The sequence below is a fragment of the Gossypium hirsutum genome, chromosome D06, assembly GCF_007990345.1.
Source record: "Gossypium hirsutum isolate 1008001.06 chromosome D06, Gossypium_hirsutum_v2.1, whole genome shotgun sequence".
Classification (NCBI taxonomy): domain Eukaryota; kingdom Viridiplantae; phylum Streptophyta; class Magnoliopsida; order Malvales; family Malvaceae; genus Gossypium; species Gossypium hirsutum.
The window spans coordinates 42940353-42964742 of record NC_053442.1 but is presented as its reverse complement, the minus strand read 5'-3'; positions in this window follow the sequence as shown (position 1 = coordinate 42964742).

Below are 24390 nucleotides of genomic sequence, written 5' to 3'. Positions count from 1 at the left end.
TGGGGTAGTGCTTATTGTAGATAATAAAATAAAGGGCATGGGCAAAAATATGTGTAGTGGTAAAAAATAAGAAAGCAAGGTGTGTGTGATTGTCCCCCCATTGCTATGAGTGAGAAGAAAAAAGGAAATTTGTCCTCTCTTTTTCTTTTTGGCCGAAAATTCTAGGAGAGGAGGTTTTGCTTCATGTTTGGTTTGAAGGTTAGAGGGGTTGGCCATATTGTATTAGTTGCTCAAGAGCTTAGAGGACCAAAGTTGGATAAAGGAAAGGAAAAGTGATCGAATAGCCGCCGAATCGTTCGACAACATCGAGGTAGTTTTAAGTGATTAACGTTGAGTAAATTCAATCATAATAGGACATAATGGTTGATTAATAAGATATGATGTGGCCATGATATGTCTTAAACTCAAATGGTAAGTTCATATGTGTTTGACTTGGAATTTAAGAGCAATTGTAATAATTTGCTTGGAAGCAGCAGTAACGTGATTTTAGAAATCACTATAAATTGTTGGTGGTGGAATTATAGGCTAATAAAATATGTAATCAAGGCTTAATTGTCTAGTTTCTTATAAAGAGACCTTGTGAGCAAAGAAATTTCCTATAAAGAGATATTTAAAGTTGTGTGAACGGTTCAGAATGACTCCGAAATCCCCTGTTCTGTTTTTAGAAATCATTATAAATTGTAAAAATGGTTATAAGATAAATTTATATGCTTAGACTCCTTAATGAGTCTATTTCAAATGAATCAAATACAACACATTTGAATTCTGTAAAATGAGAAATTTGATTTTATGAAGAGTGTCAGATTAGTCAAACAGTGAAACAGGGGAAACTTTAAGAAAATCTGGTATTGATTGGCCAAACCTAAAATTCTGGAAATTTTATGGAAGGAAGATATACAAGTATATATTCAGGAAAATTAACGTCAAGTGATTTGGAGTTTGTAGCTCCGGTTATAAATAATTTAGTGAATACTGCTCAGGAAAACAGCTCGTAGTGAATATGTGATTTTGTTGTAAACATGGATAAAACTTGTTTTAGTTGCTCATAAGATATTGATTAAACCCATACTTGAATTCTAAATCGTGATATTGTAAGCTTATGAGTATTTGAATATGAAATGATAGTTATGGCGTAAAATTGAATTATTCATTGGAAAGTGATGGATGTAGATTCGGCCAAGACCAAGTCTTGTACATGATATATATGTGGTATGTGAAGTATATTTGAATAAACGTGAAAGTGTATATTGTGATAAGACCTAATGGCCAATGGATGAATGTGAAAGTGTATATATATGTGATAAGGCCCTAATGGCCGATGTGATGAATGTGAAAGTGTATATATGTGATAAGGCCTAATAGCCGATGTGATGAATGTGAAAGTGTATATATGTGATAAGGCCTAATAGCCAATGTGATGAATGTGAAAGTGTATATATATGTGATAAGGCCTAATGGCCGATGTGATATGAATGTGAAAGTGTATATAATTGATAAGCCCTAATGGCCGATGTGATGAATGTGAAATGTATATATTGAATAAGGCTGAATGGCCAATGTGATGAATGTGAAAGTGTATATATATGTGATAAGGCCGAATGGCCAATGTGATGAATGTGAACATGTGTATGTGTGATAAGGCGAATGGCCAATGTGCATGAATGGAACATGTGTATGTGTGATAAGGCCGAATGGCCAATGTTGATTGATGTGAACATGCATATATGAGATAAGGCCGAATGGCCAATGTGATGAATGTGAAGCTATATATGTATAAGGCGAATGGCCAATGTGATGATGTGAAGTGTATAAATTGATAAGTCCGAAGGCAATTGTGTCTATATATCCGGTTTAAACCCCGCAGGCTTTATGGAGAATATTATCCTGATAATGTCCTAGCTTCGTGTCGTACTATATCCGAGCTTTAAAGACCCGACGGCTAAATGCTAGGAGTCAAGTAAGCTTTGATATTGAGTATCTGCATTAATTACCATCAAATAAGTATTATGTATTCAAGATGTTCAGGTACGTATTACTTACTCATCGGTGGAGTGATTTCGAGGTGATTTCAGTATCAAAGAGGTAGGTAAATGTGATTAATATTATAACTCCAAATGTGAGAATGATCTAATTGTAATGGTATGTTTGTATAATAAAGTATGCGATGAAATATTCTTATGTATTAGTGCATATTCTGCCCAAAAGCCTTATGATCTGAGTATGGGTTGGTGAGCTAGATGTGCCAGTACAAGGTAAGGATTATGATTTGTAAGCTTACATATATGTGATAAGGAATATGTTGGTTCTTTATGTGCCTATGTAATTTAGTACTTGTCATTTGAAATACTTAAAGTATGGATGTGATTATGAATAAGTGGAAAGGATATTGAAAGTTAAAAACCGATGAAGAATGTGCTTGGAAATATTGACCATCTAGTCATTATTATTCGAAAGTATATATGTGGCAGCCAAGGTTGCGTTTAATGATATTATAGATCGAGATGAAGCTCCAGATTAACTTCATCGAACAGTTGAAATGAATGACCAATGATAGTGATTGAGAACACTTTGTTTGCTTAAAACTTACTAAGCATTAAATGCTTACTCCGTCTTTGAATCTCTGTTTTTAGATTTTGGTCGTCAGCTATCGGACTCGGGATTATTGAAGTCGAAGTCGCCCACACTATCAAAACCCTTTTGTACACTTTTGGTTGAACTCTGAAATGGCATGTATAAGACTACCCTTTTGTTGTTGTCATGTACCCTTCGGTTTTGTATAATTTTGGATAGCCATGCGAAATGGCTTATATATGTTTGAGCATATGTTATAATCATTGTATGGATATGGTTATTGAGAGGTGTGGATATGCTTAACAAGATGGCCATGGGAATGGTTAATCACTATCATAATTTGTGCTATTTATGCTAAAAGGGCTAGTTGAATCATGGAAACTATGAAATAGTAAAGTCTACCTTAAAGGCAGATGCTGACAGCAGCAGTGATGTCGATTTGGAAAATCACTAAAAATAGTAGGAATGGAATAAATAGTGAATAAATTATTAAATGAACCTTGATGAATCCACTTCATATGGAAGAAACGAAACAGTCATATCAGTGGTATGTTAAGAGATAATTAGGTTTTTGTGAACAGGGCCAGAACAGTTTCTGGATTCCCTGTTCCAACTTTGGAAATTCATTATAAATTAACCAGAGATAATTAGGAGTCATGACATATATGTATAGATTCCTCTCTGAGTCTAGTTTCTATAGAAACAAACGGCATCAGTATTAAAGCCCTGTACAGGGAGATATCCGAATCGCAATGCATGAAGATCAGTGTAGTCGCACCCTGTAACAGGGGAGACTTTAACTAATAAACTGTACTAATTGGCCAGACCAAAAATTCTAGAAAACAATATGTAGATGGAAATATGAGTCTAGTTTCAGGGAAAAATCACGAAACTGATTTTCGAGTTGTGAAACTCAAGATATGTTTTTCAAGGTGACAGCGACACAGTTAGCCAGCTGTCTGGAAATTTTTAAAATGGACTGCGATAGTAAGCGAATTTAGTCTGTGAACCCCTCATGTCCGACTCCGGCAACGTTCTCGGGGTACGGGGCGTTACACTCGCACCATGGAGCTTGATGCAATCACTTTATTGACAACCCAAGTATCCTCTTTAGCTAATATGATCAAGAAAATGAAGAAGCCAATTGCATTCTAGGAGATGAAATCAACTGAGCTATCTTGTGTTTATTATGGTGAAGATCTCGTGTTTGATGAATGCCCATCAAACCCAACATTTGTATACTACACGGGTAATTTCAATCGAACTAACAATCTCTACTCTAACACCTACAATCCAGGGTGGAAGCAACATCTTTGGTTGGAATAATCAAGGTATGGGGAATTCAAACAATGTGTTAGACAAAATGCCAATAGGGTATTGCCTGGCTATAATCAACCCATGTCGCAACAAAATGTCCAATAAGGTCAGGCGTCAACTTCATCATCATCATCATCTATTGAAACTTTGCTAAAAGAATTTATGACAAGAATGATACCATGATTTAGAGCCAAGCTGCATCCCTACGAGCCTTGAGAATCAAGTGGGGCAGATGGTAATGCTTTAAATTTGAGACAACAAGAAGCTCTGCTAAGTGATACTGAAAATTCAAGATCACAAGGGAAAGAGCATTGCAAGGCAATCAGTCTCAGAAGTGGGACTCAGCTGAATAAAATTGTTAAAGATGCAACTGCAGAAGAGGACAAATTAGGTCTCAACTATGGAAAGAATTCAAACAATTTGAATAGCACACTACAACTGAAAAGGCTAAACAGAAGACTATTACAACAAAATCAGATCATGTTGCCAATAAAATGCCACAACAAAACAATATCAGCAACCTGAAAGATAGCCACCTCCACCTTTTCCTCAGTGATTCAACAATTGTAAACAAGATTTCCAGTACAAAAGATTTCTAGATGTCCTAAAACATCTCCATATCAACATACTGTTGGTAGAAGCTTTGGATAAAATGCCCAATTATGTGAAATTTATGAAAGATATACTGTCAAAGAAGCGAAGATTAGGAGAATTTGAATATGTTGCTCTCACTAAGGGGTGCACGGTGATGTTGAAAAATAAATTGCCTTTAAAGTTGAAGGACGAGGAATTTTTACTATCCCATATTCAATTGCAAATCGTTATGTTGGTAAGGCATTGTGTGATTTAGGAGCGAGCATCAATTTATTGCATATGTCTATCTTTAGGAAGATGGAAATCGGAAAAGCAAGACCTACTATGATCACGTTGCAACTAGCTGATTGATCTTATGCACACCCAGAATGTAAAATGAGACGTGCTGGTAAGAGTAGATCAATTTATTTTTCCTGTTGATTTCTTTATTTTAGAATGTGAAGCTGACAAAGATGTGTCGATTATTCTTGGAAGACCTTTTCTTGCTACAGGTAGAACTTTGATTAATGTGCAAAAGGTGAACTGACCATGAGGATGAATGATTAGCAGATCAGCTTTAATGTATTCGATGCCCTGAAACATGTTGATGAGAATGAAGAGTGCCACACCATTGGTTTGATAGAAATAATAGTGTAGGAAAAGTTTGCAAAATTTTGCCACAACAATTCTGATAGTGACATAGATTCACTTGAGCTAAATGAAAGAAAGACTTTTGAAGAATTCAGTGAGTCTATGAAGGCAAAGCAAATTGTGGATAGATCAGGGAAAAAGCTTGAGTCCTTGGATTTACTAGCTCACACTATCAATCCTCCTAAATCATCTATAGAGGAACCTCCCACATTGGAGTTGAAGCCTTTTTCGTTGCATTTGAAATGTGCTTACTTGGGAGACAACAACAGATTGCTAGTAGTTATTTATGCAGAATTGACACCTGATCAGGAGGTCAAGTTGCTGGAAGTTCTCCGACGATATTAGACGGCATTAGGATGGATAATTGCTGACATTAAGTGAATTAGCCCTGCTCTATGCATGCATAAAATTTTATTGAAGGATTGCCATGGAAATTCTATTAAAAAGCAGAGAAGGTTAAATCCTATTATGAAGGAAGTTGTTAAGAACGAGATAATCAAGTGGCTTGATACCGATATTATCTACTCAATCTCAGACAGCGCTTGGGTGAGTCCTGTACAGCGTGTGCCCAAGAAGGGAGGTGTTACAGTGGTTAGTAATGATAACAACGAGCTTATACCAATTCAGACTATCACGGGATGGAGAATGTGCATGGATGATCGCAAGCTCAACAAGGTAAGTCAGAAAGATAATTTTCCCTTACCTTTTATTGACCAAATGATGGATAGATTAGCTGGGAAAGCCTTTTATTGTTACTTGGACAGATATTTAGGGTATAATCAATTTTTTATAGCTCCCAATGACTAAGAGAAGACTACTTTCACTTGTCCATAGGGTACTTTTGCATTTAGACGAATGCCATTTGGGTTATGTAATGCCCCGATAACATTTCAGCGTTGTATAATGACAATATTCTTTTACATGGTGGAAAATTTTCTCAAAATCTTTAAGGATGATTTCTCTATCTTTGGAAATAACTTTGAGGGTTGTTTGAAAAAATTTGGAATTGGTTCTTTGTCGCTGTGAAGAAACAAATCTTGTTTGGAATTTGGAAAAATGCCATTTCTTGGTCTGTGAAGGCATTGTTCTAGGGCATAAAGTATTGTCGCAAGGGATTGAAGTTGACAAAGAAAAAATTAAGGTAATAGATATATTACTGTCTCCTACTATTGTCGTGGGTATTCAAAGTTTCTTAGGCCATGTGAGTTTTTATAAAAGATTCATTAAGGATTTCTCGAAGATATCTAAACCCTTATGTTCCTTGCTGTAGCAAAATAGATCTTTCAATTTTGATGAACCTTGTTTGATAGCTTTCGAGGAATTGAAGAAACCACTAGTAGCAACATCAATTGTAATAGCCTCGGAGTGGACATTGCCTTTTGAACTCATGTGTGACCCCAATAATTATGTTGGGGGAGTAGTGTTGGGGAAAATGAAAGACAAGGTATTTCATGCTATATATTATGAAAGCAAGGCCCTGAGGGTTGTGTAGCTTAACTACACCACCTCTAAAAATGAGTTATTGGTTGTAGTATTCGTGTTCGATAAATTCTAATCTTATTTAGTTGGTACCAAGTTCACAGACCATTCTGCTATTAAGTATTTGATTACCAAGAAGATGCCAAGCCAAGATTGATTCCGTAGATACTCTTGCTACAGGAGTTTGATTCAAACATTGAGATAGAAAGGAGACTGAATATCAAGTAGCTGATCACTTGTCAAGATTAGAAGTTGGAAATGAATATGTAATGTCAAACTTATTAAGAAGACTTCCTAGAAAGCAACTGTTAGTTGCCATGGCATTACCTTGGTATGCCAATATAGTGAACTTCTTAGTAAGTGGTTTGATGCCACCTGATCTCAACAACCAAAGAATACAGAAATTCCTCAATGATGCCAGGCATTATTATTGGGATGACCTTCCTATTCAAGCATTATGCTGATTAGGTAATTATGAAATGTGTCCCTGATGACGAAATACACATCCTGTAATATTTTCATTTAGCTCCTTATGGAGGGCATTTTGGAGGAGTCAGAACAACATCTAAGGTACTTCAATCTAATTTTTATTTTCCGAATTTGTTCAAGGATGCCTATGAATTTTATAAGTCATATAATCGTTGCCAGAGGATTGGAAATATATCTAGGAAACATGAAATGTTGACGGAAAATATTTTAGAGATTGAATTTTTTGATGTGTGGGGGATAGACTTTATGGGTCCATTTCCACCGTCGTTTGGCATTTTATACATATTGGTGGCAGTCCATTATGTCTTAAAATGGATAGAAGCCACAACTTTACCTATTAATTTTGCCAAGTTTGTGCTAAAATTTTTGCACAAGAACATCTTTACAAGATTTGGTACACCTTGAGCTATTATCAGTGATGAGGGATCTCACCTTGATTGAAGCTAGTTGTTAATGCTTTACAACAATATGGTATAAAAAAAATATTACCACGACATATCATCCAAAAATGAATGGGGAAGCAAAAATTTCCAACAGAGAAATTAACAGATTAGAGAGAAGGTTGTTAACCCAAATCGTAAGGACTGGTTCTTAAGATTGGACAAAGCCTTATAGGTCTATCACACTACTTATAAAACTCCATTAGGAATGTCACCATTCAAGCTTGTCTACGAAAAACCTTGCCATTTCCAACTGAGTTAAAGCATAGGCCATATTGGGCTATGAAACAATTAAACATGGATTGGGAAGCTGTTGGCAATAGAAGATTACTGAAGTTAAATGAAATGGGAGAATTTAGGGGACAAGCATATGAGAATGCTAAATTATATAAGGAGAAGACCAAGGGTTGGCATGATAAGAGGATTATGCCGCGTCAATTTGAACCAATACAATAGGTGTTGTTATTCAACTCAAGGTTAAAGTTGTTTCCTGGAAAACTGAAATCCCGATGACAGGTCCCTTTGAAGTAACCCAAGTATACCTAATGGAGCTATTGATGTAAAGGATATGAAAATGGGGGTCACATTTAAAGTTAATGGCTAGCGCTTGAAGCACTATTGGGGTGCTCATGTGAATCGGGACAAATAGTCCATTGACTTCCAAGATGTTTAACCTCAGCATCTTGATAATTTTGTTCATTTTTGCTATTTTTAAATTTCTCCTAGCTCTCTCATTTAATTTGTTTAATAATTTTTGTTTACATTGCAATGTAGGTATGAATTTCTATTTCCTTGATGATAGTAGAGAGGTTGGGCTGTCTACAAACCAAGTTGTCCCAACAGAAATTGTTACTCAAACATTAGGCCTTCATTCTTTTTAAATTTCCTTCCAATTCCCATCACACCCACGCCAGGCCATAATTACCACCTATCCTATCACCCACGTCACACCCCAATTACAACTTATGTAACACCCCTAACCCGTATCCGTTGCTAGGATAAGATTACGAAGCATTATCGAAAGTTACATTTCAAAATTATCAAAAATATAAATCATTTACTTCACAACATCAATCGTAGCAAATTTCATCAATAAAATACATATTGTCCCTTATACGAGCCCTCAAGGCCCTAAAAACACATTAGAAACAAATGGGAACAAAATTGGAAACATATAGAATTTTTAGGGAAAAGATGAAAATTTTCAAACTGCAGGGGTCACACGACCGTGTGGCTAGGCCGTATGGACATTCAAAGTAGGGACACACAGTCGTGTTCTAGCCTGTGTCCGTGCCCGTGTAACTCTTTGACTTGGTTCATACATCCAAGCCACGCTTTATGAAATTTATTAATTTTGACATTTTTAAAAAATTGCCGTTAAAGTTTTACTTTTATTTAACTTAGTCCCTAAGCCCAAAACATTCAAATTAACCATTTTTAATGCCAGTTTATAATAGCCAAATATTCACGGCATCCATATCAACCCAGAATTGCAATAATTTCACATCAAATCCTTAAAATTTTACTATTTTAACAATTTAGTCCCTAATCGAAAAATTCATCAAAAATCAGTTAACAGGATACTTTTAATTATCAATAAACATTCTAAATTCATCATCTAACATAAAAAATCACAAGATTCATCAATGAAAACAATCAAAATCTTTAACAATTTCAAAATAGAAGGTACGAGTTAGTTGGACCTAGTTGCAATGATCTGAAAAACATAAAAATTAAAAGAAATAGGGCTAAAATGGACTTACATGCACCATCCAAAGCAAGACCGAAGCTTAAAGCTTCTCCCCTTCTTTTTCCATGGCAACCTTCAATGGTGAAGAACAAATAGGGAAGAAAACATTTGTTTTCTTTATTTTATTTTATTAAATAAATAACATATAAAACATTATAATCAAAAGAAATTAAGCATCCAACCACCCCACAATCTTTAGGATGGCTAATTTACTCAATAAGGCCCTCCAATCATAATTCTTTAAGTAATTAACACATTTAAACTAATAGTGATTGACTTTTTCAATTTTTACAATTTAGTCATTTTTGCTTAATTAACTAACGAAACATTAATATTTTTCAACGAAACTTTAATACCACCTTAATGAAACTCCATAAATATTTATACAAATATTTTTGGCTCAATTTATAGAAATGATGTCTCAATACCTAATTTTCTAAAACTACTTGACCTCAGGGTCATACCACTCGGACTTAATAAATCGCTTAACTAACATAAATTATCAAATCAAAAACCTTTTCAAAGTCACAATTAACTTGTAAATATTAAATAGTAATATTTACGAACTTACTCGTCGAATTTGGTGGCCCGAGACCACTGTTTTTGACACCATTGAAAAACAGGTTGTTACAAATTACGTTGCCATCATTACTTCTACCTTTACCCTAATCTCATCATTTTTCGTCACAGTTACCCTAACTCTTTTATCTCTCAAAACTACTTGTGCCCCTTCAACAACTACAATTTTCCCCTTTCTCTTTTAAATCAACATTGTTCCTAACCCGTAACAACGACTAGATAAATTATCCCCCAAACAACTATTATACCACCACGAATGTTCTTCAATGTTGTAGTAGAGGAGAAGTATTAGAGCAATATATCCAAGAGACCATTTTTCCTCGAAAAAGGATTTCTTTTCAAAAATGAACCTTTTATGTGGTGTGACGTTTCCATCTTGTCTGTGGTAGAAAAACATGGTTGGAAAATCTATTGCTTGCATCTCGAGGGTGTTTCAACTAAGCTTGTTCATGAGTTTTACGTTCACACCACTTCACCCAATAACACTTTCATATATGTTTGAGAACCATCAGTGTTGTTTGATGAGGACAGCATCAACGCTCAATATGGGATCTTCGATGTATAAGACGAGTATTCTCAATTCGCTGCAACCATCACCTCTGATAGGTTGAATTAGGTCCTGCAAGACTTTTGTGTTGAGGGAACTCAGTGGACGGTATCTAGGCAAGATTGTTTCACAGTTGAAAGGGAATCTTTAAAGCCCAGTTGTAAAGTTTGGTATCATTTCTTAATTATGTGATAAATCCCATTTACCCATAACTCTACAGTCTCTAAAGAGTAGATGTTGTTGCTTTAGTCCATAATGATGGGCAGAAAGATTAATGTGGGAAAAATAATCTTAAATGAAGTCTATCGTTGTGTGTTAAAAAATGTAGGGAGTGTAATAGCTCGTTTTTATTGAAATCAGAATAGTAGTTTTAGGACCACAAATCTAATGTTCAAATAATATTTTATTAATATTTTAAGGTCTACAGCATGTTAGTAGTGTCATATAAAAATTTGGTTAAGAAATTTTATCGTTTGCATGCTTAATTTGATAAAAAAAATAACTAAATTGCATAAAGTGTAAAATTTGAATTCTATAAGTAAAAAGTGTCAAATCGCTATGAATTTTGAATGCGGGTGGCCTTAAATGGTAACTAGACCATTAACATTTTTACTGGAAAACTATGGACACTTATATGATGGTTTATGGTTTTAAAAGTTATTACTTAAGGTTAAATATGTAAATTAGTAAATAAATGCAATTAAAGTAAACTGAAAGACAAATGTCTCATCTTTCTAACTCATCTTCAACCAAAACTAAAGAAGGAAAAACTCCTTTGTTGTGCTCTTAAAGGTTCGACCATAGTATCCTTGCATGTAAGTGATATTTTGTTTTTTTTAATGATTTCTATGTTTTCAGGATCGTTGTAGCTTAATCTATCTAGCCCAAGGACTATTTTACAAAACTTTTGAATGTTTAGGGTTTTACCTTGAATGTTTTTTAGTTGTTTGTGATGTTTAATGGAAGAAAATGAATCTTTATTGTTAGATAAATAACTTTTGTTAAGTGATTTTTAAAAAATTTGTCAATTAGGGATTAAATTAAAAAATTTAAAATATTCATGGTGTAATTTGTAAATTAATGAAATGTTTGGGCCGCTATAAGCTTGTATTATATTCGACTAGGCTTGGATATAGATGAAGTTGCATGAATTTCATTGTACGATCTTAAGGACTAAGTTGTAAAGAAATCAAAAGTATAGGGGCAAACTTATAATTTTGCTAAAATGTGAAATTGAGTTAAATTGAGTGGAAGGATTATTCAATTGAGCTGAATTTATTTATTTAGATCAAGATAAACCACATACGGCTTTAGATCAAGGAAAAGAAAAAGTTTTGGATTAGTCAACTCCATTTTATACGTTTATCATCGAGGTAAGTTCGTACATTTAAGTTTTGTTTTCATTTCATGATTTGAATGCTCTTATTGTATAATATTAAATTGAGTGTTGAGGGAAAAATCCAACAGCATAACGGGAATCACTGAGGAACGAAAAGGGTTAGCTTTGGCTATCAAATACGAAAAGAGGTAGCTTCGGCTATTGGTTACGAAAAGGGATGGTGACGACCATCCACAAACCATCTAGCTACGAAAAGGGATTGCTTCGGCTATTGATCTATGAAAAGGGATAGCTTCGGCTATCAAAGTATGAAAAAGGATGGTGACAACCATCGAACAATGGAAAGGGATGGTGACAACTATGAAAGTATGAAAACAGATAGCTTCGGGTGTCGAACTATGAAAAGAGATAAATTCAGTTATTGAATTGCGAAAAGAGAGGTATCAACCATCGTATTATTACCTCGTGTGAGCTTCGGTAAGAGCTTTCAATGTAAATTACATTAGTTTGATGAAAGGTAGGTAGTGTTTACCTTATGAAAATTGAAAGTATGAATATACATATATAAGTATTTGAGTTAGTTATTCTCATGTTGGATTGGATGATATCTATTTTGTCATTGCATATTATATTGGCAAGGTTAGATGGTATTTGTTATGAACTTACTAAGCAAGATATGCTTACTTTGTGTTTATTTTTCTATGTTTTGTAGTTAATTGGAAACTTGTTTGTGTTTAAAAGTCATCGAAGATCTATCTAACGACTCTTTCGGTACTTACGGATGTTTAATTTTGGTCATAATGGCATGTATAGGTATTTTGGCTAATGTTGGCCATTATTTTTGGTTGTTGAAATGACCATTTGGTTTGGCTTGAATCATGCCATTTTTTTGGTGTAATAGATATAGTTTTGGCATGTAAATATTAGCTTAAGAATAGTTGATGTTTGGCTTCTTATATTTGAAAGATGGTTAAAGGTATGATATGGTAAATATGCATATGTTAGGTGTCTTATGAGCTATGTGAATGTGGTGATTTGGCACATTAGTTATAATTGAATTATATGACTACTTGGAGCTAAATCTTGAATGGATTATTTAGTACCTATTTGGTATGTTTTTGGTTGGGAAAACAAATGGTACAATATGGTATAAACTTGGTTAAGCATTAGTTAAACAATTGACCAATTTGTGTTTATATTGGTACATGTTTTAAATGTTGTTATTTGAGGTAGCATTGGGCATATTGGTTGTATGAAATTATACCATTTTTATATAGTTTAATTATGTATGATTTTGGTGCCTTGTTATGGCTTGTGCACATGTGTAATTTTGGTTGTAGATACATGCATATTTGGGTGAGAAAAATGGCTTGTAAAATGCCTTTTTTCGTCCACATGGGCAGAGACATGAGCATGTGTCTTAGTCGTGTGTGAAACACGGCCGTGTGTCCTCTATAGCTTTCGAAGAGTTGCAAGTCAGGATGTTACACGGCCTAGCACACAGCCTAGTACACAGGCGTGTGAGGTTATTTCGAAGTGTACACGGCTTGGCACACGGGCGTGAGGCTTGGCCGTGTAACCTAAGTCAATGAGTTATACGAGCACAGACACAAGTTAGGAGATGGCCATCTGTCCCTACTTCGAATGCCCACACGCCTAGACACACGGCCGTGTGACCCCTACAACTTGAAAATTTTTACCTTTTTCCAAAAAATTCTATAAGTTTACGATTTAGTCCCGACTTGTTTCTAACGCGTATTTATGGCCTCGAGGGCTCGTTTAAGGGAGAAATGTATGTTTTGAATTGATTTTGATGTATTTACTGATATGACCTAAAAATTTCAAAATTTATGTCCGTTTGATTTTAAAACTTTGGTAATGCTCTGTAGCCCTGTTCTAACGACGGATACAGGTTAGGGGTGTTACATTTATTGGCATCAGAGCTACAGTTTAGTCGATTCTCGAACTAAACATGGCATGTACGTGTCTAGCTATACTTGCCATTATATAACCTATGATAGTGTGATATCTCCTAATTTTTTTAAAATATATTTTCATATAGTACTAACATCCAATCGAGCTGACTCTGACGAAGTTGAAAGTAACGCCCAAGCCTTTGTTCTAGGAGTAGCGTCAAGTGGTTCGAGGCCCCGTATCTAAGGGCCAGATAGAAGAAGCTAAGGAAGCTTTCTTACAAATGATGAGTGAATGGTTTACCGAGTTCGTATGGATGAGCCCAGCGGATCAACGACCTCCACCCCCATTTGTTTCTCAATCAGTTCCCGTTGTTTCTCAAGGCATGGAAATAGTACGAACTAATAAGCCGCTAGTCGACAAAATTTGCAAATATAGGGTTGAATAATTTCGAGCTACAGTCGATGATGATCCTGAGGGAGCTGAGTTTTGGTTAGAGAATACTATCCGAGTTTTTGATGAGTTGTCTTGTACACTAGCTGAATGTGCAAAGTGTACAGTATCTCTACTAAAAGATTTGACTTATCAATGGTTGAACAAGTTGACTTTTGTGGTGCCAAGAGAGTAGATCACTTGGTAATTCTTTCAAACCGAGTTCCGAAAGAAATATATAAGTCAAAGATTCCTTGATCAGAAGCATAAAGAATTTCTTGAGCTTAAGCAAGTCCGTATGACAGTGTCTGAGTATGAAGGAGAGTTTGTTCGATTGAGTAAATATGCTCGAGAGTGCATTCCGACTGAGAGTGTAATGTGTAAGCGGTTTGAAGATGGATTATATGAGGATATAAAGCTCTTAGTCGCGATTCTTGAGCTGAAAGAATTCGTTGTTGTAGTTGACAGATCACATAACGCTAAGGAGCTTAGAAAAGAGAAAAGAAAAGTCGATTTTGAAGCTAGAGATTCACGAAAAAGGTCACCCAGAAATTCATATCAATCACACTCAAAGAGATCAAAGGAATACCATAACCGTTCAATTGCTTCAATGGGTTATTTTGATAGAGATCAAGGAAAACATTATGCAGGTTCTAAGACGCAAGCTACGTTTGTGGCTAGCGGAGTTAGTGTTAAGGATAATAAACCTGATTGTCAATGGTGTGGACGTCGATATTTTGGCGAGTGCAGAGCCAAAGAAAGGGCGTGTTTCAATTGTGGTTTATTTAAGCATTTTATTCGTGATTTCCCAGAAATATCTGAGAAAGAAAAGGTTCAAAATGTGTGACCCAGTAACACTGCCACGAGTGGTAGACCACTTCGTAATCCTGGAAACACGAGTTGTTGCCATGGTGGAACAAAAGACTAGTATGAGATCTGAAGCACGAGCACCAGTTAGGGCTTACGCTATTCGCACACGAGAGGAAGCTTCTGCGCCAGATGTTATTACAAGTACTTTCTTTATTTTTTATACTAATGTGATTGCCTTGATTGATTCAGGATCAACCCACTCGTTCGTATGCACGAATTTAATGTCTAGGAAGAATTTATCTGTTGAGTCCACTGAATTCATGGTAAAAGTGTCGACCCTCCTAGGTCAGCATGTATTAGTTGATAAAGTTTGCAAGAACTGTCTGTTAATGACTTAGGGTTATAGTTTTTTAACTAATTTGATGTTGTTGCCATTTAATGAGTTTGATGTCATTTTGGGCATGGATTGGTTAACTCTACATGACACTTTTGTAATTTGTAGACGAAAGCTTATTGTATTAAAATGTCAAAATGGTGAGATGCTTTGTATTGAATCTAAAGGTGTGAGTGGGTTGTCTATGGTTATTTCAGCTATGTCAACGCAGAAATTTGTGAGGAAAGGTTGCAATGCTTACCTTACATGTGTTAGATACTAAACTATCTGAATCTAAGCTTGAATTAGTGTCGGTGATTTGCGAGTATCCCGATGTGTTTCTAGAGGAGTTACCTAGATTACTGCCAATCGGAAAACTTGAGTTTGCTATTGAACTAGTATCGAGAACATCACCGATCTCGATAGCACCGTACAGAATGGCTCCTACTGAGTTGAAAGAGTTGAAAGCACAGTTACAAGAATTGACAGATAGGGGTTTTGCTCGACCCAGCTTTTCACCTTGGGGTGTATCGATTGTGTTCGTTAAGAAAAAGGATGGATTGATGAGATTATGTGTTGACTACCATCAGCTTAACAAGGTTACAATCAAGAACAAATACCCACTACCTCGAATTGATGATCTATTCGATTAGTTGAAAAGTGCCATAGTATTTTTGAAGATTGATATTTGTTTTGGCTATTATCAGCTTCGAGTCAAAGATTCTACCGAAAACTGCATTTAGAACTAGGCACAGACACTATGAATTTCTTGTGATGTCATTTGGTTTAACTAATGCACCTGCACTATTTATGGATTTGATGAATATAATTTTCAGATTGTATTTAGACAGATTTGTAGTGGTACTTATTGACGACGTTTTGATCTATTCTCGAGACGGTTCCAAGCATGATGAGCACTTGTGAATTGTTTTGCAAACCCTACGAGATAAACAACTATTTACTAAATTTAGAAAATGCGAGTTTTGGCTCTGAAAGGTTAGTTTTTTGGGACACATAGTATCGGTTGAAGGCATCAGAGTTGATACAAGTAAAATTTCTATAGTTGTTGACTGGAAACCACCGAGAAGCGTATCTAAAGTTATAAGTTTTCTGGGATTAGCTGGTTATTACAGAAGATTCGTAAAAGGGTTTTCAATGATAGCTACACCGATGACACGACTTTTATAGAAAGATGTAAAGTTTGAATGGTCCAAGAAATGTCAGCAAAGTTTCGATCAATTGAAAGCACTGTTGCCTAGGCACCAGTTCTGGTTCAGCCTGAATCGAGTAAAGAATTTGTGATTTTTAGCTATGCATCATTAAATGGTTTAGGTTGTGTTTTGATGCAGGAAGGCAAGGTGATAGCTTATGCTTCCTGACAGTTAAAGCCGCACGAAAAGAACTATCCAACTCATGACCTAGAGTTAGCAGCTATTGTGTTTGTGCTAAAAATTTGGCTACATCATTTATTCGGTGAAGAATGTCATATATTTACCTATCACAAGGGTTTGAAGTATCTAATGTCGCAGAAAGATTTAAATCTGAGAAGCGCAGATGGCTCAAGTTGTTAAAAAATTATGAGTCGATCATCGATTATCATCCGGAGAAAGCAAACGTAGTTGCTGATGCTTTGAGTAGAAAGTCTTTGTTTGCTGTGCGAGTGATGAATACGCGATTGACATTATCTGATGATGGCTCGATCTTAGTTGAGTTGAAAGCTAGACCGATGTTTTTACAACACATCTGTGAAGCTTAAAAGTGTGATGACAAGTTGCAAGCTAAACGAGCACAGAGTGAGTTGACTTCTGATTCAGAATTGCAGATAGGACCCGATGATTGTTTATTGTTCAGAGGTAGAATTTATGTACCGAAGAATCTAGAGCTCATTGAAAAATCTTATACAAAGCTCATAATAGTAGCTTGTCTATTCATTCAGGAAGTAATAAGATGTATGATGATTTGAAGCAGATATATTGGTGGCCGGGAATGAAACACGAAATTTTTGACTTTGTATCTAGATGTTTAGTATGTCAACAATTAAAAGCTAAACATTAGGTACTTTCGGGACTGTTACAGCCAGTGATGATACCAGAATAGAAATGAGATCGAGTTACTATAGACGTCGTATCGGGTTTACCCCTATCTCTGAGAATGAAAGATGCAATTTGGGTTGTTGTTGATCGTTTGATGAGGATTGTACATTTTATTCTGATACGTACAAATTAATCCCTTGAGAGATTAGCTAATTTATACGTTTATGAGATTGTTAGGTTACACAGGGTACCAGTTTCCATCATTTTGGATAGAGATTTGTGGTTTACGTTACGGTTCTGGAAAAAGTTACAAAAAGCTATTAGTACGCAGTTGCATTTTAGCACTGCATTTCATCCTCAGATCGATGGTCAGTGTGAGCGAGTAATTTTAATACTCAAGAATATTCTCCGTTGTTGCGTATTAGAGTTTAAAGGAAGTTGGGAAAATATTTTCCGTTGGTTGAATTCACGTACAACAACAGTTTTTAATCGAGCATTAAGATGGCACCGTATGAGGATTTGTATGGTCGTAACTGTTAAACTCCATTATACTAGACCAAGCTTAGTAAGAGGAAGATACACGAGGTTGATTTGATTCGCGAGATTGAAGAAAAAGTGAGAGTGATCTGAGATAGTTTTGACATAGTATTCTTAAAAGTATCGCCCTGGAAGAAAGTTTTACAGTTCGGTCGCAAAGGAAAGCTAAGTCGGTGATTTATCGGACCGTAAGAGATTAGTGAAAGAACCAGACCTGTTGCGTATTGATTAGATTTATCGTCAGAACTAGAAAAGATTCATAATGTCTGCCACGTATCTATGTTATGATGGTACCAATTTGACCCTTCAATATTATCACCCTGACAGCTATTGAGATTTGGCCTGATATGTTGTATAGTGAGAAACCGATCAGAATTTTGGCACGAGAGGTGAAAGAATTAAGAGACAAGAACATAGCTTTAGTAAAAGTTCTCTGGCAACGACACAAAATATAAGAAACCACCTAGAAACCCAAGGAAGCTATAAGAAAGCGATATTCAAACCTCTTTTCTTGTAAGAATTTTTGGGGATGAAAATCCCTTTAGGGGGAGAGTTGTAACAACTCGTTTTTAGTGAATCAAAATTGTGGTTTTAGGACCATAAATCTGACATTGAAATAATTATTTTATCAATATTTTATGGTCTACAGCATGCTGGTAGTGTCCTATAAAAATTTGGTTAAGAAATTTTATCGTTTACAGCTTAATTTGATAAAAAAGGACTAAATTTCATAATGTGTAAAATTCCAGTTCTATAATTAAAAAGTGTCAAATTGCTATGAATTTTGAATGTGGGTGGTCTTAAATGGTAATTAGACCATTAACATTATGAGCAGAAAAATATGGACACTTATATCATGGTTTTCAAAGTTATTACTTAAGGTTAAATATGTAAATTAGTAAATAAATGCAATTAAACTAAAATGAAAGACAAATGTATCATCTTTCTAACTCATCTTCAACCGAAAATAAAGATGGAAAAACTCCATTGTTGTGATCTTGAAGAATCGGCAATAGTATCCTTGCATTTAAGTGATTTTTTGTTTTTGTTTTAATGATTTCTATGTTTTCGGGATCGTTGTAGCTTAACCTAGCTAGCCTAGGAACTAATTTACAAAAATTTTAGGGTTTTCGCATGAATGTGTTTTAGTTTTTTGTTATGTTTAAAGGAAGAAAATGAATCCTTGTTAGATAAATAAGTTTTGTTCAGTGATTTTTGATAAATTATCAATTAGGGTTAAATTAAAAATGTAAAATATTCATGGTGTAATTTCTTAAATTAATGAAATGTGTGGGCTGCTATAAGCTTGTATTATATTCGGCTAGGCTTGGGTAGGGATGAAATTGCATGAATTTCATTTTATGAGCTTAAGGACTAAGTTGTAAAGAAACCAAAAGTATAAAGGCAAAATTATAATTTTGCTAAAATATGAATTTGAGTTAAATTGAGTGGAATGATTATTGAATTGAGCATAATTTATTCATTTAGATCAAGATAAACCACGCACGGCTTTAGATCGAGGCAAAGAAAAAGCTTCAGATTAGTTGACTTCCTTTTTTACGTTTATTGTCGAGGTAAGTTCGTACATTTAAGTTTCGTTTTCATTTCATGAGTTGAATGTTTTTATTGTATAATATTAAATTAAGTGTTGACAGAAAAATCCAACGGCGTAACGACAATCATCGAGGAATGAAAAGAGATAGCTTTAGCTATCGAATACGTAAAAGGGATACGTCTATCGATTATGAAAAGGGATGGTGATGACCACCGAGCTATGAAAAGAGATGGCTTCGGCTATCGATCTATGAAAAGGGATAGCTTTTGCTATCAAATTATGAAAAGGGATGATGACGGCCGTCGAACAATGAAGAGGGATGGTGACGACCATCAAATTATGAAAAGGGATAGCTTCGGCTATCGAACTATGAAAAGGGATAACTTCGATTATGGAATTACGAAAAGGGAGGTATCAACCATCGTACGATTACCTCGTGTGAGCTTCGGTAAGAGCTTTCAATGTAAATTACATTAGTTTGATGAAAGGTACGTAGTGTGTACCTTGTGAAAAATTAAGAGTTTGAATATATATATAAGTGTTTGAGTTAGTTATTCTCATGTTGGATTGGAGGATACATGCTTTATGAGCGCATATTATATTGGCAAGGTTAGACCGTATGTGTTACAAACTTACTAAGCAAGATATGCTTACTTTGTGTTTATTTTTCTGTGTTTTGTAGTTAATTAGAAACTCGTTTGGGTTGCAAAGTCATCGGAGATCTATCACACTATCTAACGGCTCTTTTGGTACTTACGGATGTTTAATTTTGGTCATAATAGCATGTATAAGTATTTTGGATAATGTTGGCCATGTATTTTTGGTTGTTGAAATGGCCATTTGGTTAGGCTTGAATAATGGCATTTTTTGGTGTAATAGATATAGTTTTGGCATGTAAATATAAGCTTTAGAATGGTTGATGTTTGGCTTGTTATGTTTGAAAGATGGTTGAATGTATGATAGGTAAATATTCATATGGTAGGTGTCTTATGAGGTATGTGAATGTGGTGATTTGGTACATTAGTTACAATTGAATTATATAACTACTTGGAGCTAAATCTTGAATGGATTATTTAGTACTTTTTTGGTACGTTTTTGGTTGGCAAAAGAAATGGTACAATATGGTATAAACTTGGTTAAGCATTAGTTAAACAATTGACCAATTTGTGTTTATATTGGTACATGTTTTAAATGTTGTTATTTGAGGTGCCACTGGGCATATTGGTTGTATGAAATTATACCATTTGTATATAGCTTAATTATGCATGATTTTGGTGACTTGTTATGGCTTGTGCACATGTTTAATTTTTTTTTGTAGATACATGCATATTTGGGTGAGAAAAATGGCTTTGAAAATTGCCTATTTTCGTCCGCACGGGCAGAGACACAATGTTTGTCTCAGCCGTGTGTGACAAACGGCCAGGTGACACGGCCGTGTGTCCACTGTAGCTTTTGAAGAGTTGCAAGTTAGGCTATTACATGGCCTGGCACACGGGCATGTGAGGTAATTTCAAAGGGTGCACGGCCTAGCACACGGGCGTGTGGCTTGGCCGTGTGACCCAAGTCAATGAGTTACACAGGCATTAACATAGGCTAGGACACAACTGTGTGTCCCTACTTCGAATGCCCACACTGCCTGAGACATGGGCTATTTCTTGATCGTGTGAGTCACACGGCCTGGCCACACGGCCGTGTGACCACTACAGTTTGAAAACTTTTATATTTTTTTGAAAAATTCTATAAGTTTACGATTTAGTCCTGACTTGTTTCTGATGCATATTTAGGGGCTTGCGGGATCGTTTAAGTGACAATATGTATGTTTTGAATTGGTTTTAGTGTATTTATTGATATGATTTGAAATGTTTGAAATTTATGTACGTTTGATTTGAAAACTCCTATAATGCTCTCTAACCCTGTTTTAGCGACGAAAATAGGTTAGAGGTGTTATTGGGAGTCTCAACTTTCCATCCCTAGTCATTGTACTTTGGCAGCGCGTCAATGTCCAAGTCTAGCCCAACGAAGATGTAACCCTAAATAAAGGGGCAATCACAAGGGTTATTGTAGCCAAGATATCTAGAGAGGCCTTGCTGCAACAAAAACCACCTGGCTTAGCTTCTACATCCTCTACACCAATGTCTGCCATATAAACCACTTCTACTTCCAACAATCTATTTGAGTAGCAGCTGCTCAGCTCATTTAAGAGGTTGCAGAAACAGCTACATCTCTTCGAGACTCAGCAACTTTGAATTATTGTAAACTTGGAAATGACGCAATAAAGAATGGCCATTTTCTAGGCCTATGTGGATAATAGAGATGTTGCTCTAAATAGGTCCCTTTAGAAGAACTTCACCAAACCTATGCCTGCATTCCCTGAATTTCCTAACGAATTACAGGCATCTGCCGAAGAAAGGATGGTCGAAGTTGAACCTAAAACCACCAACCCTGTTGCTGAAGAGAAAGAAACCAAATCACCTAACGAAGACACAGAAAAGACTGAATCATTCCTCACAGAGACCGATGACGAGGGGACTGAAGAGGCAAACCCTATACCGATACCACTGGAGGACAGTATTGCAGCTGTCCCACCTACATCTACTGTAGTAATGACTGAACAAGATTGCAAAATCAATCGTATCATTGATGAGATCACCAAGTCTGACAACAAAGAGGAAGACGTGACACTCCAATAACTAAAAAGGAAAATGCGATATAAGCATTCAACACGAAAGTCCACCCATCAAAATTGAAGCAATGATAATCAAGCTTTGAGCCAAGACAATTCTTTTCCTTTATTGAATCATAACATCCATATTTTTCCATGACATTCTAGGTGTAAATATATTCTTGCATTCATGATTCATGTTTGTGCATGCGTTGAGGACAATCCATCCCGTAGGTTTGGGGGTGTGTTGAGCATTTAGGATGCATTAGATATGTAGTTGACCATGTTCATTTTTCCATGACACATGTAATTTCCAAAGATTGTTTAAATTGTTATGGGTGTAATTTTTGTCTTTGATTTTCGACGAGGATATCAATTCTTCAATAAATCTCAAAAAATGTGATAGTGAAATAGGCGAATTTAGCTTAGGATAGTTTGCCTAAGAATCGATCTCTAAAAATGAGATGTCTTAACTTCATTTACAATTGGTCTACAGTAAGTTCTTTTAATAAATTAGAGATTTTTGAAGCTAAGCTTAGTAAAATGGCAATACTCAATAATGAATAAAACTGCGAAGCTTAAGGAAAATCAAAGAAATCCCAAAAAACACTCTATTGTTGAATAGGTCAACAACACTTTGTTTGCTCCATTGTGTTGTTGATTAGAAAGAGAAAGTTTAGGCAAGAGTGTGTAATAAAGAACAAGATGTTTAGGGGAACTCCACTGAAGTAATAGGCTGAGTAGCTAAAGAGGTAGTTGTTTTCTCCATTCATTTTCTAAGTGAAAAGCCTTAGCTGCATGAGTGAATTCCATTGCACTTATGACATGATTACATATTTGGCAATTCTGTGTATGCTCCACAGTGATTGTTAAGTTAGAGAACCATGTGACTAGTTGAATCCCCTAGTTCTAATATATATAAATATTGATATAATAAATAGATATGTATGTATTTGAGTAGATACGGGGCCATGGTTAAAAAGAAAACTGAGTTTAGGTAAAAGATGAACCAAGTAACTTAGGAGATATTTGTTATAGTCAAATTGCATATAGGAGTATGTAGGATTTTTGTTTTTAGGGCAATACTTTCTGCAATTCCTTTGCTAAATAAACTTTTGAAACTTGAACAAATTTTTAGACATAGAAGATTGCTGAGAACTGAAGTACAAAATATTCTCTATATGGTTTGTAAATACAAAAGTGGTTATCTGGCTGTGGCAATTCTTGCATTCATTCATACATTCATAAATATTTTACTTGAGGGCAAGCAATAGTTTAGGTTTGGGGGTGTGATAACTCTTGAAAAGAGTTAAATTTCATGTCCTTAGGCTTAGTTAATTGCCTATACTTACGTGATTTTAGTTGCATTTTAGGATAGTGCATTGGTATTTTTAGAGCATTACATTAAAAAGCTTTAATTGTACTTAAGTGTTATTACATGTTGCTTTTAATTGCATGTGGGGAGCACTTGTTTGGTGGTTGATTGGTAGGTGCAGAGTGTAGGAAAAGTAATTAAGGATTGAAGGTTTACCATGACAAATTTTGGATAGTTTGCAAACACAAATGCTATGGCAATGCCTGAAAGATGCCTAGTCAGCATTCAATACACACTGTTTTCAGCCCTAGCTGTACTTGTACCAAATAAATCCACCTTAAAAAGAGAGAAAGGATTATAGGCTGATGGACCTACCCTAAAAGGTCAATCTTGTAAAAGACAAAGGGGGAACCCTAAAAAAGTGAGCAGTTTTTGATAGAATGAGAGGGGAAGCATCTTATGTTAGAAAAGAAGGGGGAAGGACCAATAAGGAAGGCGACTGAAGAAAGAGAAAACGATAATCTTTGGCAGCAGCAAGACACTGCACTGCTAGTGTTGAGAGCTTGATAGGCGAAAGCTATCATCTCAGATTTTCTCTAGTGATTCTTATCGCGCTTTTTTTAGAACTTATGTGTTATTAATGATGTTGGTTGTTGAATTAAACTCGAACTTGATTTGCCCAGTTATGAGCTAAATCTCTTAGGCTTGGGATTACTTTGTTAAACCCTTTATTTTCTATTAATGTTTATAGTTTGAGTTGGAATTTTTCTTCAGTTTTATTCAATGGTATTTCATGTTATATGCAGGTTTTGCATTGAAGAATGTGCAACAGGTTATTAAAGATAACTTAATTATGATAGGGTTAGGTTAACTAGATAGGCATTGGATAACATGAGTGAATGATTAATTATTTTTTGCAGCAACCTCTAGACATAGAGCCTTGCCTCATATGAAAAAAGAAAGAAAATATTAGTGGTAACCAAACGCAAGTCTATAGACATATAGTGCTTTAGCGGAGGTAATC